This window comes from Mesoplodon mirus (assembly GCF_964341445.2).
Source record: "Mesoplodon mirus genome assembly, chromosome: 16".
Lineage (NCBI taxonomy): Eukaryota > Metazoa > Chordata > Mammalia > Artiodactyla > Ziphiidae > Mesoplodon > Mesoplodon mirus.
Window position 1 is genome coordinate 34,744,108 of NC_138992.1, and position 15,276 is coordinate 34,759,383.

Consider the following 15,276-nt stretch of genomic DNA (forward strand, 5'->3'; position numbering starts at 1 on the left):
CTGAGTATTCAGTATTTACTTGAATGAAGTGAAACTGAGCTGAGTCCTTGGAACTTCAGAGGAGGTCTTTGAAATCCAACGGGAGCTGCTAGAGCCACAGACCCAGGGTTGAATGTTGGCTTTTTCAGCTTCTAGGGACCACCTGTATTCCATGGCTTGTGGTCCCCTCTTCCATCTTCAAAGCACATCACTCCAGTCTCTGCTTCTGTGGTCAACCTACTTTCTCCTCTGCTGAAGTCAAATCTCCCTCTTGAAGGACACTTGTGATTATATTTAGGGCCACCCAGGATAACCTCTTATCTCAAGATCCTTAGTTTTATCACATCTGCGAAGTCGCTTTTGCCATATAAGGTAACATTCACAGGTTCTGGTGATCAGGATGTTGACGTATCTTTGAGGACCCACCAACCTGGCAAATGCCCATCAGCCCTCTGGGTTCTGCTCAGACTTTCTTTTTCTCTTTTGAGAGGCCTCCCGCATGTTCAGGGGTCAGGCTCCCTAGTGTAACATGTCACACACCAGCTTGTAATTGTCTTTTTGTCATTCTTCTCTCTCTTCTGCTTGAGAGCTGGGATCTCACCCATCTTCTTCCTCTTGGTACCCCTAAGGTCTGGCACATAATATGTGCTCAATATATGTTTGCAGGAATGAAAGTGCCCTCTGACAGAGAACTCCAGGATGAACAGTCCTGATGAAGTGGGTACAGAGTTCCCCTGGTCAGGGTGATAAAGGGCCTGCAGAAAGCAGGCCCATAACTGGGTGTGCTGGCTGGACAGGTCACATTATGCTCTGGAGGGGCACCCCTTGTGTTTGGAGCTGAGAGCTCTGCATAAGGTGTAGAACAGTTCACCAGCAGTAGAGCCCTGGGCTTCTCAAGCCACGTGTGCTGCTCACTGCAGCTTTCCTGTTGCCCTGACCCCAGGAACACAGCCCCTGGGAACAAGCGCTCGGAGGCCAACTTCACCGCACGTCCATGGTGGTCTGTGACTGGCTCCTTTAGTCATTGATTAGCTTTCCAGGGAAATACAGTCATTAGGTAAATTCCACCCACCTATCAGGGAAGATATAAACATAAATAAACATTAACCTAGACACATGTGTTTACAACCCACAGCTGCCCGTGGGTACATGGGCGGTGCCAGCTGGCCCTGGCTCCCCTAGCTGCTTGGTTGAATGAAGGGAAGCTGACCGTATCATGCTTTCAGTTTACTCCAGCAGATACGGGAACGTGACACCTGGAATGTGGATTTATACATCACCAAGCTTTACCTATCTGCGAGAAACACACGTACCCCCCAAAGCTACAGGGTAGCACAGCTGCCCACGTTTATTTCTGACAAGGCTAACCGAGCTTTCGTTATTTATGAGAAAACTTATAAGCCAATAAAAACGTCCTGCAGAATGGGGGTGCAAAGGGAAAGAAGTCTTGGTAAGCTGAGACCTTGCTACAGCAGACATCCTGCCCTTACCTCTTGCCGGCAGCAAGCTGGGGTGTTTACTGGTGCCTTCTTCTGCTGTGTGGTTGAGATCGAGTGGGTGTGAGTTTCTCCTTTGGGTGGTTAAGAGTGGAAACAGGGCTGGGGAGTCTGGTCAACCCCCAAGAAGCATACAGCTTTTGGAGACCACAAATGCCAAGATGGTGTAGGACTGACCACCCACTTCCATTTAGCCCACCAGGAAGCCATCCTCGGCCCCTTTGATGTCTGGGTGCTGGTGCCGGGACATTCTGGAACAGACAGTCAAAATACTGGTCCTCTTGGAAGCGCAAAATCATCATTCCAGGATGACCCCTCAGCTGACCCTTTCTAGACAGTTCAGAGAACGTTCTCTCTCCTTACTTCCCCAAGAAGCTCCTTTCCACCCTCGACTTTCCTCCCTCCTTCCCTCTGCTCCATCTTTAAACTACTCCTTCACTCTGTCACATCCTCCATTTGGAGTCCTGTGCTTGCTGGCATCCCGGGCAAGGAAGAAAGACAACCATGAGAGAGGGATCTTGGAATGAACCAGAGCTGTGTACTTGCTTCTGACATGTCACACAGCTAGCATCAGTGATAACAATGGGATTTCTTTTCTCTTTCATCAACCCTGGCTTGACAGGCAGTTTAAAGTCATGATTAAGGTCATGGACTTTCAAGTCAGAAATACCTCGGTTAGTGGTGGTTCTGGCCCTTATAAGTTGTATGCCCTTGAACAAGCTAGTTTGCCTTACTACTCCTTAGTTTCCCCATCTGAAAAATGGAATAACAGTGATACTTACCTCACGGGGTCGTTATGAGAACTAAATGAGATTGTGCACACAAAGGGCTTAACAATTCCTTGCATATATAGCAAGTTATCAATAAACATTAGCTATTGTTATTATTGGCACTTATAAGATTGTGGGTAGCCTATGAGCCACATATAGAAACTGTGATTAGACAATGCTGGTGAATCAACCACTGTGGCATTTCTATCTTATATTCAGGACAAATGGTGGTATGTATGGCAGGTGGAAAGCTTTTCCAAGGGGTCAGGTCATGTAGGATGGAATTCTAAATGTCTGCTCTCAAATGCTGCCTGGATCTCTAAGCTAATGAGGAGAATCATATCTTGACCCTTTAGTGTTTTTGTTGAGAATCTGGCCCAAAGAAAAGTATTTCAACAGAAACTGTCACAAGTAGGGTTAGCACCAGAGGAAGAATGCTGAGCCACCCTCTAGGCAGGAGCTGGGCCATACAGCTTTGTATCATAGGTCAGAGAAAAGAAGAAAATGATTCAGGGATAGCTTTACCTCCTGAGCCAGCAGCCTGATGGGGTCAAAAGCTACTTCCCACAGGTATCAGGCCAGAATCTTGAAAGAAGGAATTTCTCAGGGCTGAAGTAACCACAAACAGATCCAACTGGTTTTTGTGGCAGGTAATGTTTGTTTAACATTACATCCAGATGTCTAGATTGTGAGACACAGACATTGGCATCAGAAAGTGTTTATAAAATTCTTTGTTGAACTCCATACTGGGTTAGATACTGGGACAAATCAAACTGAAACCAAACTGCAAGCCCCACGCTTATGAGGAAGTGCTGGAACTGGTCCCAGGTTTCAAAAAAGCGGACAAGAAACCAAAAGACGGGAATCATATGAGCAAGTAGGACTTGCCCAGCATTCTTAGCTGTTTTCCAATTCCAGGAAGAATGCTAAGTCGTGAACATGGCAAAGTAATCAGGGGTTGTCTTAGGATCTGGTTTCCTAGGTGAGCCCAGGACAGTGAGAAAGCCCCCTCCCTGGGACCACGTGGCTTCTTCCCATTGCCCGGCAGCTAATGAGCTACTCTCCTTAGCAACCTCCCCGAGAGGGTGGGAAGCGACTACTCTGCCCCACCCTCACCCCCAAAACTGGCTTAACTGTGCTGGGTTCCTTTTTCTTGGTCTTTCTACCAAACTTTTTGTTGTTGTTGTTAAATGTCCAAGTAAAGTTTATTCCAAAGATGCAAAAATTGTTCCAACATTAAAAAATCAATCAGTGTCATTCAGTTTCTACCAAACTTAAGCATCAACATTCTCTATTGGGTGATGATTTCCTGTTCTGGCAAAGAAGTAGAAATGGTTTTAATAGTTGTTTTTTATGTTTGTTTTTACCCTGGTGTTGGCTACAAACTTGGGGTTTGTATTTTTACGTTTGAATTTGGATAGCAGCAGAGAAAAGAGTGAGACCAGGCCAAGAGCTCCAGCACAGAATCACCTCAGGCCAACATTCACGTGACTTCTGGGGGATGTTCCCAGTGTACTGTCCTAAGAAGGGAAATGTCCATAAATGTCCTTCCTGTGAAAAAAGAAGAGGTATAGATAAGAGATTTCAGATAGGGGGCTCCATCAACTTAATCTCCACAGAGTCCAGCTTACATCTGGGCCTCAGAACAACGACAAAACCTTTCTCCACAAACATACTATGATTGAAGCATCTGAAAAATCATTTAGTTGTAGCTCACTATCAAAGAGCTCTATGACTGAGAGGCTGCTATCTTTAAAATAGTCTATACATTTCATTCTTCCTTTGGTGGATATGGGGTGAAGCGATTGGAAAACAGAGGAATCAACCTCACCCTACACTACTCCACTTCCCACCAATGTTTAAACTATTCAGGCAAACTTTCTTAGGCAAACTTTCTTTGGCAAACTGAAGATAAGTCTGAAATAACCAGAGTAACTGAGACAAAGTTTTCCTCCTGGCAAATTAAAGCAAATACTTTTGCTGTCAAATCTTTACCACTGAAGTCACATGGCAATCCAGAGCAATTTTCCATCAAAGAAATTGCAAAAGTGGGTCCAATGTGCTTAGAGTGAGGTTAGAAAACAGAATATTTGACTGAAAAGATAAGATAGAAAATTGAGTCTTTGCATTCTGTTGAATGAGCACAGAGAGAATTTTCTAGATAATTGGTTTTTAAAGATTGCATTTATGTGAATGGGGCATGCCAGGGTATAAGACTAGAGTAATATCCTAGAAACAGTGTGTCTCGCTGGGATATATAAGTTCTCATGGTGCCTCCCATTGGGTCTCAAATAGGTGCTCTGAGACTCAGAGTGAAGACTGGATATTTTGGGTGATCATAATATTTGAGTATTTGTTCTCATACACAGATATTCGAAGGGCCCCAGAAACCCTCCTGTCTACCAGATGCGGAGCACCCAACAGTTAGGGCTGCGGGCTCTGGCGTCAGCTGGACCGGGTTACAATCTGGGTACCACCATCCACTAGCCAATAATTTAATGCCTCACATTCTTCATCTGTTCAAATGGAGATTATTATATGACTAATATCCTTCAAGGGCCTTGGAGGATAAACGAGTCTATGCATGCAAACATTTTCCTGTGAAATCAGCCACACACTAAAAGTGAATTTGACATGAGACTCTCCACATTCTCCTGAAGGCCATGTGCAAGGGGAGGATGTCATGGGAGGCCTGTGTTTAATTCACAAGGGCATTAAAGACCAGTTTCAAGCAGGCTTGAGACCAAAGATGTCAATATGCAGGGTTGCCCCTCCATTTTTTTTTTTTAAAAACGAGGTGATTTGCAGACAGTAGAGATTTGGGGGATCTTCCTAGAATAAAAATATCTTAAGGGTCAACAAATTTTTATTAGGGGTGGTACCAAAATTGTCACAAAGGGGTGACCCATTCTTCTTCCCTATGGCCTTATATTGGACCTCCCTCACATGGCTATAGGCTTCTAGAATAGATGGGTAGAAAAGTTTTGTGTGTGTGAAACTCTCAAGACATGACAAATTTCCAAAGTCATATTGCTTATTCCTACCACTGTGCATTTTAGACTATTATCCGGCAGAAGGTTTGCAGTATAAATAAATTCATTCATTTATTCATCATTTATTCAACTGCGATGTATTCAGCACCCTGTGTGTGCCAGGAACGGTTCTAGGCGCTGGATAAATCCATCAGAGAACACTTCCCTGTCCTCGTGGAGTTTACATTGTGTTAATACTTCTAATCAGAGGCAAGCAGAAATCACCTAAGTTAGTGGGCATTTCTTTGGATTGTCTCATGGGCTAGTGGTGAATTAACTAAACAAGAAGAACTCAAAGGCTCTGTGAATGGAATGATGGCCAGGCATTCAGAAGCTGAATGGAAACCCCAAAGTGGCTTCCTTTAGGGAGCCATTCTAGAGGAGCACCAGGCCTCTCTCTCCAGGAGCGAGGGACTTGAGTCTCTCTAAGGACAGGCTGGCTCTTTGAAAACAGGCTGAGGACAACTCACGTGGTCACATGGGGTTTAGAGACCACTTCTGCCCCAATGTGTTTCCCCATAGCGTGGCTGTTAGCTTGGCAATGTGAGAAGACAGGTCCAAAAGGAAAGTATGGGAGGCATGGATCTTACAGGCAGAAAAGAAATTTGCAGAGGGAAAGGTGTGAGGAGGGAGACTCCCGAAGGTCTGGCTGAGACCCCCGCTCCTTCTGTGGCTGGAGATCTCGGGGCCAGAGCGTCTGCGAAGAGGAGGAGTAGACTTGGTAGTTGGCTGCTGAATCCTTTGGGGCCCTCCACTGTAAGCCACAGAGGCTGATTCTGGTCATCAAGCAGAAGGAGTTTATGAAAAGGAAGTCAGCTAGCTCACAGAATCGGTGGGAGCCTGGAGAACCAATCTCATGGAACAACCTCCAAATCTACACTACAGAACTGCCCTGATGAAGAGGCTGCTGCCTTGTGGCTGCCCCACCAAGAGGCAACAGATATTGCCAGTCGACTGACACTATTTCTACCCCATTTCGTCTAAAAAAAAAAAAAAAAAAAAAAAAAACCGTGGCCGCCCCATTCCAGCAAAATGATTTCCACCCAGAGCCTTTTTCCTTAAAGTCCTCACTTCCAAGTCAAATGTAACTCTGATTTGTGGAACCCAGTTCATATGTCTGCACTCTAATTGCGGAGGAGTTGGGGAACTGATTTTTTGGTTTCTTCCTAATGAAAGTAGGACTCATAAAGCTGGAATTTCCCCCAAGAGCAAAGATGGGTTAAAAAGTTGCCAGACAGCCAGGGAACATTGCAACTGTCTATTTCACTCAACCCCTTAGCCAACCCAAGGCCAGCGTACACCACCCACCAATGTCATGCACAAGGTCAACTACAAAATTCCCTGCCTAACGCAGTTCAGCATTCCTACATGCAAGCTAAAACAACTCATCTGCCTGAAATGGGTATAACTCAAACTCAAACGGTAGTGGGCCCTCAGAAGTAAAAAAGCAAAAAATAATGGGAGCCATCTCATCTTTTATTGGAGAAAACTGGCAAACAGTGATTATGGTGTAAAACCTTCAGGGGGCATTTTTGTGTGTGATTAAGGAACTATCAAGTACTCACTGGGTACCTCTCCTTTCCAGCTACATTATTCCATAGTCTCATGCCGGAGGGAGGAGTATCCCAGAATCCTCTCTCCTCTAAGCCTCATAAGGGCTCAAAACACAGTTGTCCAGAACATCAAGCATGTTATGACTCTAAGCTGTGAGCGCTGACTTTTCTGTGTTGGGCAGCCCCGAGCCAGATAGTAAAGTTCCCTTTCAGGGCTCCCAGTCTCCCAATTCCTCGTTGCATCCATTTCCCCCTAAGCTACACTCTGGAAAAGGACCACAGTCAAGTGTGAGGGTCATTCATTCTTACCTGTTTACCTTGGAATCCTGGCCGCCCCTGAAGGTCCCTCAGAGAGGTGTCCTGTGACCAGTTTGAGGAGGCTGTCCACAGTCTCTCAGGAACTGACCACAGAACTGGTACTAGAATCCAGTTCTTCACGCTCCCATGATGGTGCCTCTTGCTGCAAGATATTTGCATTTAATAGAGGACAGAGACTGAAGCCAAAGGACTGAGTTTCCTCCTGTAAAATATCAGTCACCTTTGAGCCCTCGTGCTAAGGATCACGGAGTGATAGCACAGTGTTTCCCAGGAAGCCACCCGGAGGGAGGGATGGTGCAGTGAGCAGAGTGGGCAGTCCCGTGGCACCTGGATGAACGCCTGATGTCCTCAGCTCACAGGTGATTAAGAGCACGGGGGCACTTCCCTGGTGGCGCAGTGGTTGAGAGTCTGCCTGCCGATGCAGGGGACACGGGTTCGTGCCCCGGTCCAGGAGGATCCCACATGCCGCGGAGCGGCTGGGCCCATGAGCCATGGCCGCTGAGCCTGCGCATCCGGAGCCTGTGCTCTGCAGCGGGAGAGGCCACAGCAGTGAGAGGCCCACGTACCGCAAAAAAAAAAAAAAAAAAAGAGCACGGGGCTGGAGGAGGAAGGGAGCCCATCTGGAACTTCACTTGCTCTCACTCTTAACACTCAGGGAAATGCTGGCCTCCGTCCCACCAGCCCAGTTCAGATTCTGTTACCATCTCAGCTTAGCAAAGCGTGTGCCAGAGAAGGAGAATCCATGGTTTTTCAAGTTCCCTTCTGTCTAAAATAAGGGAGTTGCACTCTATGATCTTTGGAGCCCTCTGGGCCGGGCTCACAACCCTGTGAAAATGTGGGCAAAGGAGGGGTCCTCGACGAGGAACTGCGAAGAAAGTTTCCGTCAGGGCTTAGACGCCTGCGGGCTGTGAGCGCATCTGGATTCTAATCAGAACCTGAAATGGGACCAGCGATCAAGGCACCGATGCCAACAGCCCAGGTATTCAGACGATAGTGACAGTTTATTCATCACAACAGGAGAGGAATGATCTCAGACTCTTGGGCTTGGGGACGTCTGTCTTTGTGCTGTCTGCACTGGTCTCTGCTCATTCAATATTTAGAGCTAAGAGCAAGGCACAGGCCTGTCACCTCCTCGGAAACCTGTAGCCTTTCTCACTATATTTCTATACCTGTCACCCCAGCCGTACCCCTCGATCCCTTTACTCAGCTGAACAAATGCTGCAAATTTAATTTTAACTTAAATCTTCAAATAATCTTTTTAATCTGAATCTAAAACTAATGTCAATCTGTTATGCAAAATGTATAATGACCCTCTTTAAGCTGTGGCCCACACGGTCCAGTTTCAGAGTAAAATCATGATGCATGAAACACCGTCAGCCACCAGGAAGCAATTCTATGTAACTTGCAGCCCTTTTCTCTTCCATCTGCTTCCTTCTTACCTCGCACGTGCTCTAGCTTCTTTTTCCTCTGAAATCCTGGGGGAAACCCTCTCCAGTACCAGTCTGGGGACTTCTTTTCCTTCTGCCCGCTTTGCTTTCCTCATTACAGAAGCTCCTGAGAGCTGGTCTGGCAACCCAGTACCCTGGGTAAGGCGAGGGAGGGCAGTGCTTATACAAGAGGACAATAGTGCTTGCACAGGATCAAATCTACCAAAGCAGATAATGTGCATTCAATGCACATGGGGGCCCACTTCCTTAGGATCTGCCTACTTTCTCGTTCTGCAAAATACTTTTTTCTAAGTTTGTTGTAGCACCTCAGGTGGGGCGCAGAAGGTGGGGTGACACCTGTGGAACAGAGGTAGAAGAAATAGCAATGCCTAGGAAAGAAAATTGTTGTGAATTACTGGCCGAAGTTGTCGGCGTGAAGAGAAAACAGGAGGAGAGAGGAGAGTCGCAGTGAGGCTGATTGGCTGCAGTCTGCGTGTGTGTGATGCCAGAACAGGCTCAGGAAATAATGACAGTCGTGCTCATCTTTACTGGGTTGAGGATGTGTCAGGTACTTTACACAGAATGTTCCGTTTATTCCTCATGACTCTGCAAGAGAATATCCCTCTGTTGTGGAAGGGGAACTTAAAGCTCAGAGAGGTTAAACCATTTGCTCCCGTGTTAGGAAGTGGTGAAGCTGGGATTTGAACCTGGGCAGTATGACTCAGAGACCATGCTTTAACTTCCACTCAGGCTTTACTGTTTCCTCACAAAGGAAGGTTCCATTTGGGAGCATGGAAAGAGAGAGACACAGAGACGCAAACAAGGCCACCGGCATGTGGGCAGGACTGTTGTTTTCGGCACGAAGCAAGATAGGAGCTGGGGAAAATCCCGCTCATCACAAGACACGTTGCTTTAGGAAATGCTGCATCGGCATTATCTCAGTGCAGGCAACGGCTGCAACAAACAACCCAGTAGAGGAACAGCTGAACACAAAAGTTTACTGCTCACATCAACTCTTATCAGACAGTCCAGATCAGGCAGCCCTCCCGGCCCAGGCCCCTGCCCATTAGTGATAGAGGGGAGAGGAGAGTGAGAGGGACACACCAGCTACTTAACTGCCAGAAAGTGCTGCATCCCTTGGGCTCATATTTCACTAGCCAGAATCAATCACCCGGGTGGGATGGAGGGCTCAGAAACGTAGTCCCTGGCTGGTCAGCTGCTTCTCAACAGCAACTCTACACTCTGGGAGAATGACTCTTCAGGGATCAACCAGCCATTCCGCTTACAGGCACACTTGGCAGACGGAGTGGAGAGTGATACGATGGCCTGGCGAATGACACTGGTGGAGGGCACTGGTGAATGGCACTGGAATTTCGGCATAGTATGGGCTGCATTAGAAATGGGATGCTCCAGGAACTTACATGGGGGCTTCTCTCAAGGAGTGGATCTTGGAGGTCAAGCCCATTCTGCAAGCATCTGTGGCTGCTGAATCTTGGCCAAGCCTCTTAGATCGGGGTCTGCACTGGCTTGTGGTCCAGTGTCCCTGAATCTGACCCCCAAGTTCTGCCAGAGAGCTGATTTCTGAGAGCAAGACCATCCTTCCTGTGGGTTTAGCTAGTATCTGTTACATCTGGTCACACGACTTAGGTTTTTTTTTTTTTTAATAAGTTCCTATTGACAGGCCACTCTGGGAGTCCAGGCAAGAAATCTTGAATCCCAGGATCTAAATCTGCAGACTAAAGACATATACAGAATGAATTTGAATAAATGCAGCTGTCAGAAGGGAAAGGGGCCAGAAAAAAGGGTGGACAGATTCTAAGCAAAAAAAAAAAAAAAGACAAAACAAAAAAACCCCCCAAACACCAGACTGTTCTTAGAGTCATATTTCAAATCCAAGTTTTTATGTCCTTTTTTCCCCCAAATTGTCATTAATTATGGATTGTGTGTCCCTTGGAAGTTTGTTAATATTATTAGTTTTGGAAAGGCGTTTCCTGCTTCTTTTCCATATGCAACTGTTTATTTAAGCAGCTGGTTCTCATTTCTGAGGGTAATTTCAGCAGTCCAGCTACAAGATAATGGGCTGAAATGTCTCAAACAAAGCTTGAATAAATAACTAACTTTGATATTGTTTTTCAGGAGTCGTTGAATACACTATTGAATCTATTGGTATGAACCTGGCCCCTCTTTAGGAAAATGTCCCTAGATGGAAATAATAGTGGATTTGAAAACTTCTGAGTTGCATATTTTCTGAAATGCCAGCACTCTTTTTGTACATCTGACACTTTGTGCTTGGAAAATGGTCTGTAACTACTCTTCAAAATACTCCTCAGAGGAAAACTGCAAAATTTCCCTTAGTTTCCAGATGAGGAAACAGGCTCTGGAAAGACAGGCATTTCTCCCAATGTCACAGGGAGAGCATTGAACTTGGAGATCCCGAGTCCCAGTTTCTCACCCAGTTTGTCACTCCACTCATCCATCCCACTGTCGGGAGACTGCTTTTCCTACCAAACAGCCAAAAAGACTGTAGGGTGAACTCAGACCTACTGAGGTGCTAGGAGAGCAATTCCAGAACAATTGTAGGAATTTGCCCTTGAAATGAGTGCTCAGTGCCCCAAGCACTGAAGGATGCGGAGCAGGGTGCACAGACAGTCCACGTGGGGGCCTGCATTTGACCCAGGCCCAAGGTCTCAGCTTAGCTGTCACTTCTTCCAGGAAGCCTTCCCTGATCTTGCATGACTGAATTAGCGGCCCCTCTTCTCTAGTGTATCCTCCGGCATGGGGACAAGGCCTCTGTGGCCACGCTTGCCTCCTGCACTATCATCACTCAAATTTGCTTCTTCTCCCCACTGTGGGCTCAGCAGTGACTTTGGCCTGCTCACCTGTGCGCCCCAGGGCTGGACATCCAACCCGACACATAGCAGGTCTCGAGAGCTCTACTTGGATAAATGAATGAATGAACAAATAGACACAAAGGGTCCCAGGGCAAGCAGACTGACAAAAATATTCCTGCTTCTCATCCAAGCATTTAGATTCTCACAGCCACAAGTCCCACTGAGCAGCCCGCCCTGCCTTCCTTCCTGCTCCAGGGGTGGCTGCTCAGGGTGGCGGACTGCTGCTAAGAGCTGGGCTACATCGGGGCCAAAGGAGGACCTGTGAGCAGGCCCCCTCACCCTTTTAGGATCCCCAAGGCTTTCCCAAGGGAGTTTGCATACCATCTGGAACGAGGGTACCACAGAAATGCTCCTCTCAGCAGAATGTGTAAGTAGCGGCTTTTCTTACCGAGGCCTGTCCTCAACAAGGCAGGCACTGGGGTCACCCGCCCGGCTCCAGCCTGGCCCCTCTGGACCCCCCTTCCTCACTGACACAAGATCTTCCTGCCCCTTCCAGGCCTGGGGTTGGGGAACTCTCTCGGGAGTCTCCATGGGAAACTCTAGGGGAATTCCAAGCCCCAAAGAGCGCTGCCATCTGAATTTGGCTTCTCTCACGGTTGCTCAAGAACACTGGCACACAGATTGGGAGGCTCAGCACAAAATGCCTGGGTTTTCTTTCCCCAGCACCGTTGCCCCGGCCAACCCCCAGGACTCAGAAACGCCTTATTGTGTAAGCTGGAAACAAGCAGGCCAAGCTGTCATCAGTTTTGGCACAAAGTGTAAAATCAATATATAATCACCTAACAGGCCCAAGGTCGTTTTCTATGAGTTTCACACTGCGGCTTCCATCGGGCCAAGTTGTTTCTGTGAAGCAAGGCAGGCAAAACCATAGTCACCAGGGCACTGGGCAGGGCACAATTTCCAGACTCAGCCCTTCCCAGCTGGGGAAAATCTGGGCGTGGGACGTGTACCTCCAACCTGTACTCTTTGCACCTCCTTTTCTGGATGCGAGATAGAGCAGGAAACACTGGTCAAAGCAGTTACAGTGCCGAGAGAGCCGGGCGACTCTTGTTGGCAGAGATAAAGGGCTTTGTGCTAATCTATTCTCTGGAAAACGCAGGTCAGGGAATGTTCCGGGCATTGAGGGCAATGTGGGCCCTCAGATGTCCCACAATAATAAAAGTTCACCGTAAATGACACGGTTGGTGTGAGATACAAGAAACAATGTAGCCAGAGGCTGACTAAGGCTGCCGGGTTCAGGCTGGGTGGTGACCCATCTCCATATTGCCCTTGACTGAGAACAGCCAGGCTGCGGATCAGCCGAGGAAGCTGCTGCCTTGTAGGCGTGATCTGAATGTCATGACAGGACGAAGACTTAGAGCCTAGCCCCGGTTCTTCTGCCAAGACCTGTACAAGTCTGAGGCCTGAGTAAATGGAGAAAATACGATCTGCGCTACCTCTCAGGCTGGTCGCGAGGTTTAAACCAAGTGACGGAGCGTATGCGACGTGCCAGCTGTTAAATGCTATTGTTTCTCATTTCTAACCCACCCGGAGTCTATGATGTTTGGATCTACAAACCATGTTTCTCCCTTGCTGGCTGCTCCCTGTCCATCCTGCCAATGGCGAGGACTAGCTACAGGCCTGGATCGAGGCAAGCAAGTCACCTGGGAGGCGAAGCTGAAGGCAGCACTGATCTCAGTTGTGGATTCTGCACCTGCACGACCCCCCTGAAATGCTCGCAGAGCTTCAGACTAAAGGCTGTTTCTTACCGCCTCGGTTTACAGACACACGCCTCGGCCTCACTGATGGAGCGCCAACCTCCTGAACTCTCCCGGGTAGTTGTTTTAATGGTTTTGGTTTCTTTGTTCCCTCCAATGACAATAGACACGTTGCTTTTAATCAACCAGGGAGCATTCAGGGCTTCAGTTTGACTGCAGAGATTCCTGAAGGTGGTGGGAATGGGGAAGTCCAACTCCTCAAGGCAGTTGGGCCTGGGCTGAATAAAAGGAGGACAAGATGACTCAAGTGACCTGGATCCTCCCGCTGTCATCATCCACGTGCCCACACATGGCCTAGCTGGCCTGCCGGAGGAGGGAAAGCAGAGAGAAGGACGTGAGCAGTCAGCAAGGACGGGCTTGGAAGAAGGAATCCAATCCTTGGAAAAGGACTCAGAATTACTAAGAAGGAAAAAGAAATCACCTGGCGTTCGGAGTCTGCCAAGAGCAATCAAGCCATTCACGTGGGCATTGTTAGCCTCAGTTCCAAGGAAACCATGACTCAGTCTGGTTTAGGGAAAAAAAATCTATAGGGTTTAATGATTTTGTTCCCATAATAACACTAAATGAACCAACAACATCTTAGCTCTGCTTGGAGAAAAACACAAACCATTCTAAAGGAGTGATGCTTAAATGTGAAACTCACTCCATTCACGTCTGCCTGCTGCACTCAGACCTACTGCTCTAACTGGTATTGACATAACAAATGCCAAATCATTAAGCTGTTGATATTACGCTCTGGGGCATCTTGGTTACAACTGCCACATGATCTTTATGTCTGTTTCATCTGAGGCCTAACCTGGGCTAGCCAAATCCCACAGATGGCAGCTTAGGGCCAGAGTACAGCACATGATTTTTTTTTTCCATGCAAGAAAATGATAGAAACAGAACAAACGTAGTAGTTTTCAGAAAGGTTCCTTATCTCACACTGTTTAACAGGCAATTTAGAAATATACTCTCTTTGTCAGTAGTACTGTGTTAGTTTGCTAGGGCCACTGTAACAAAGTACCACAGGCTAGGTGGTTTAAACACCTAAATCAAGGTGTCAGCAGGGTTGGCTTCTGCTGAGGCCTCTCTCCTTGGCTCGCAGGTGACCGCCTTCCCCCTGTGTCTTCACTTAGCCTTTACTCTGTGTGTCTACATCCCAATCTCCTCTTCCTGTATTGGACTTGGGCCTACCCATATGACCTCATTTTACCTCAATTACCTCTTTAAAGACCCTATCTCCAAATAGTACAATCGCACTCTCAGGTACTGGGGATTAGGACTGCAGCATATGAATTTGGGGGTAGGGGACACAATTCAGCCTGTAACATGTACTAGTGATGACAATTACATAAATAGTTGACACACGGGCTTCCCTGGTGGCGCAGTGGTTGAGAGTCCGCCTGCCGATGCAGGGGATACAGGTTCGTGCCCCAGTCCGAGAAGATCCCACATGCCGCGGAGCAGCTGGGCCCGTGAGCCGTGGCTGCTGAGCCTGCGCGTCCGGAGCCTGTGCTCCACAACGGGAGAAGCCACAACAGTGAGAGGCCCGCGTACCGCAAAAAAAAAAAAAAAGTTAACACTGCTTGAATGGTTACTAAGTGTTTGGAATTATACTGCACAGTCAACTTGAATTTAACCCTTAAAAACAATTTCATATGGTAGTTGCGTCATTCTTCTCATTTTAAATATTAGTGATGAAGGCTTTAGGAGTCTAAGTGACTTGCCCAAGGTTATGTTACTAAGAAGTTTAGAATAGGAAGTGTAAGGTATAACATAATGTGAACCCAGGTCTGTCCAGCTCCAAGGTTCAGAAGATCCTGCAACTATTTCCCTCTCTGGCAAATCAATGAAAACAACTTTCTAACCCTTAGTAATTACACAATGAAGAGAATAAAATGAAATATCTTTGAAAGAGAAATAATGTCTTGGGTATTTCAAATTTTAAAGGAAGAATATAATATATGCCATTTCTGGATGAGAACCAGTTTCACAATTGAGAAGTATTTTAAAGAATAAGCTAAAGAAAAAGAAAAGCAATGAATAATTAAACTTTATTTGTTGAAGTTCT

The 15,276-nt window shown here is 47.0% G+C and overlaps 1 long non-coding RNA gene across 1 annotated transcript; it reads right to left on the reverse strand.

Annotated features, from left to right (window-relative positions):
* Positions 1 to 964: 964 nt before the first annotated feature.
* Positions 965 to 14,226, reverse strand: LOC309792291. The gene is made up of 3 exons (XR_014291666.1): positions 7,140 to 14,226; positions 2,771 to 3,796; positions 965 to 1,051 (listed from the first exon to the last, which is right to left on the reverse strand). It is a non-coding gene; the product is annotated as an uncharacterized lncRNA (long non-coding RNA).
* Between the last annotated feature and the right edge of the window lie 1,050 nt (positions 14,227 to 15,276).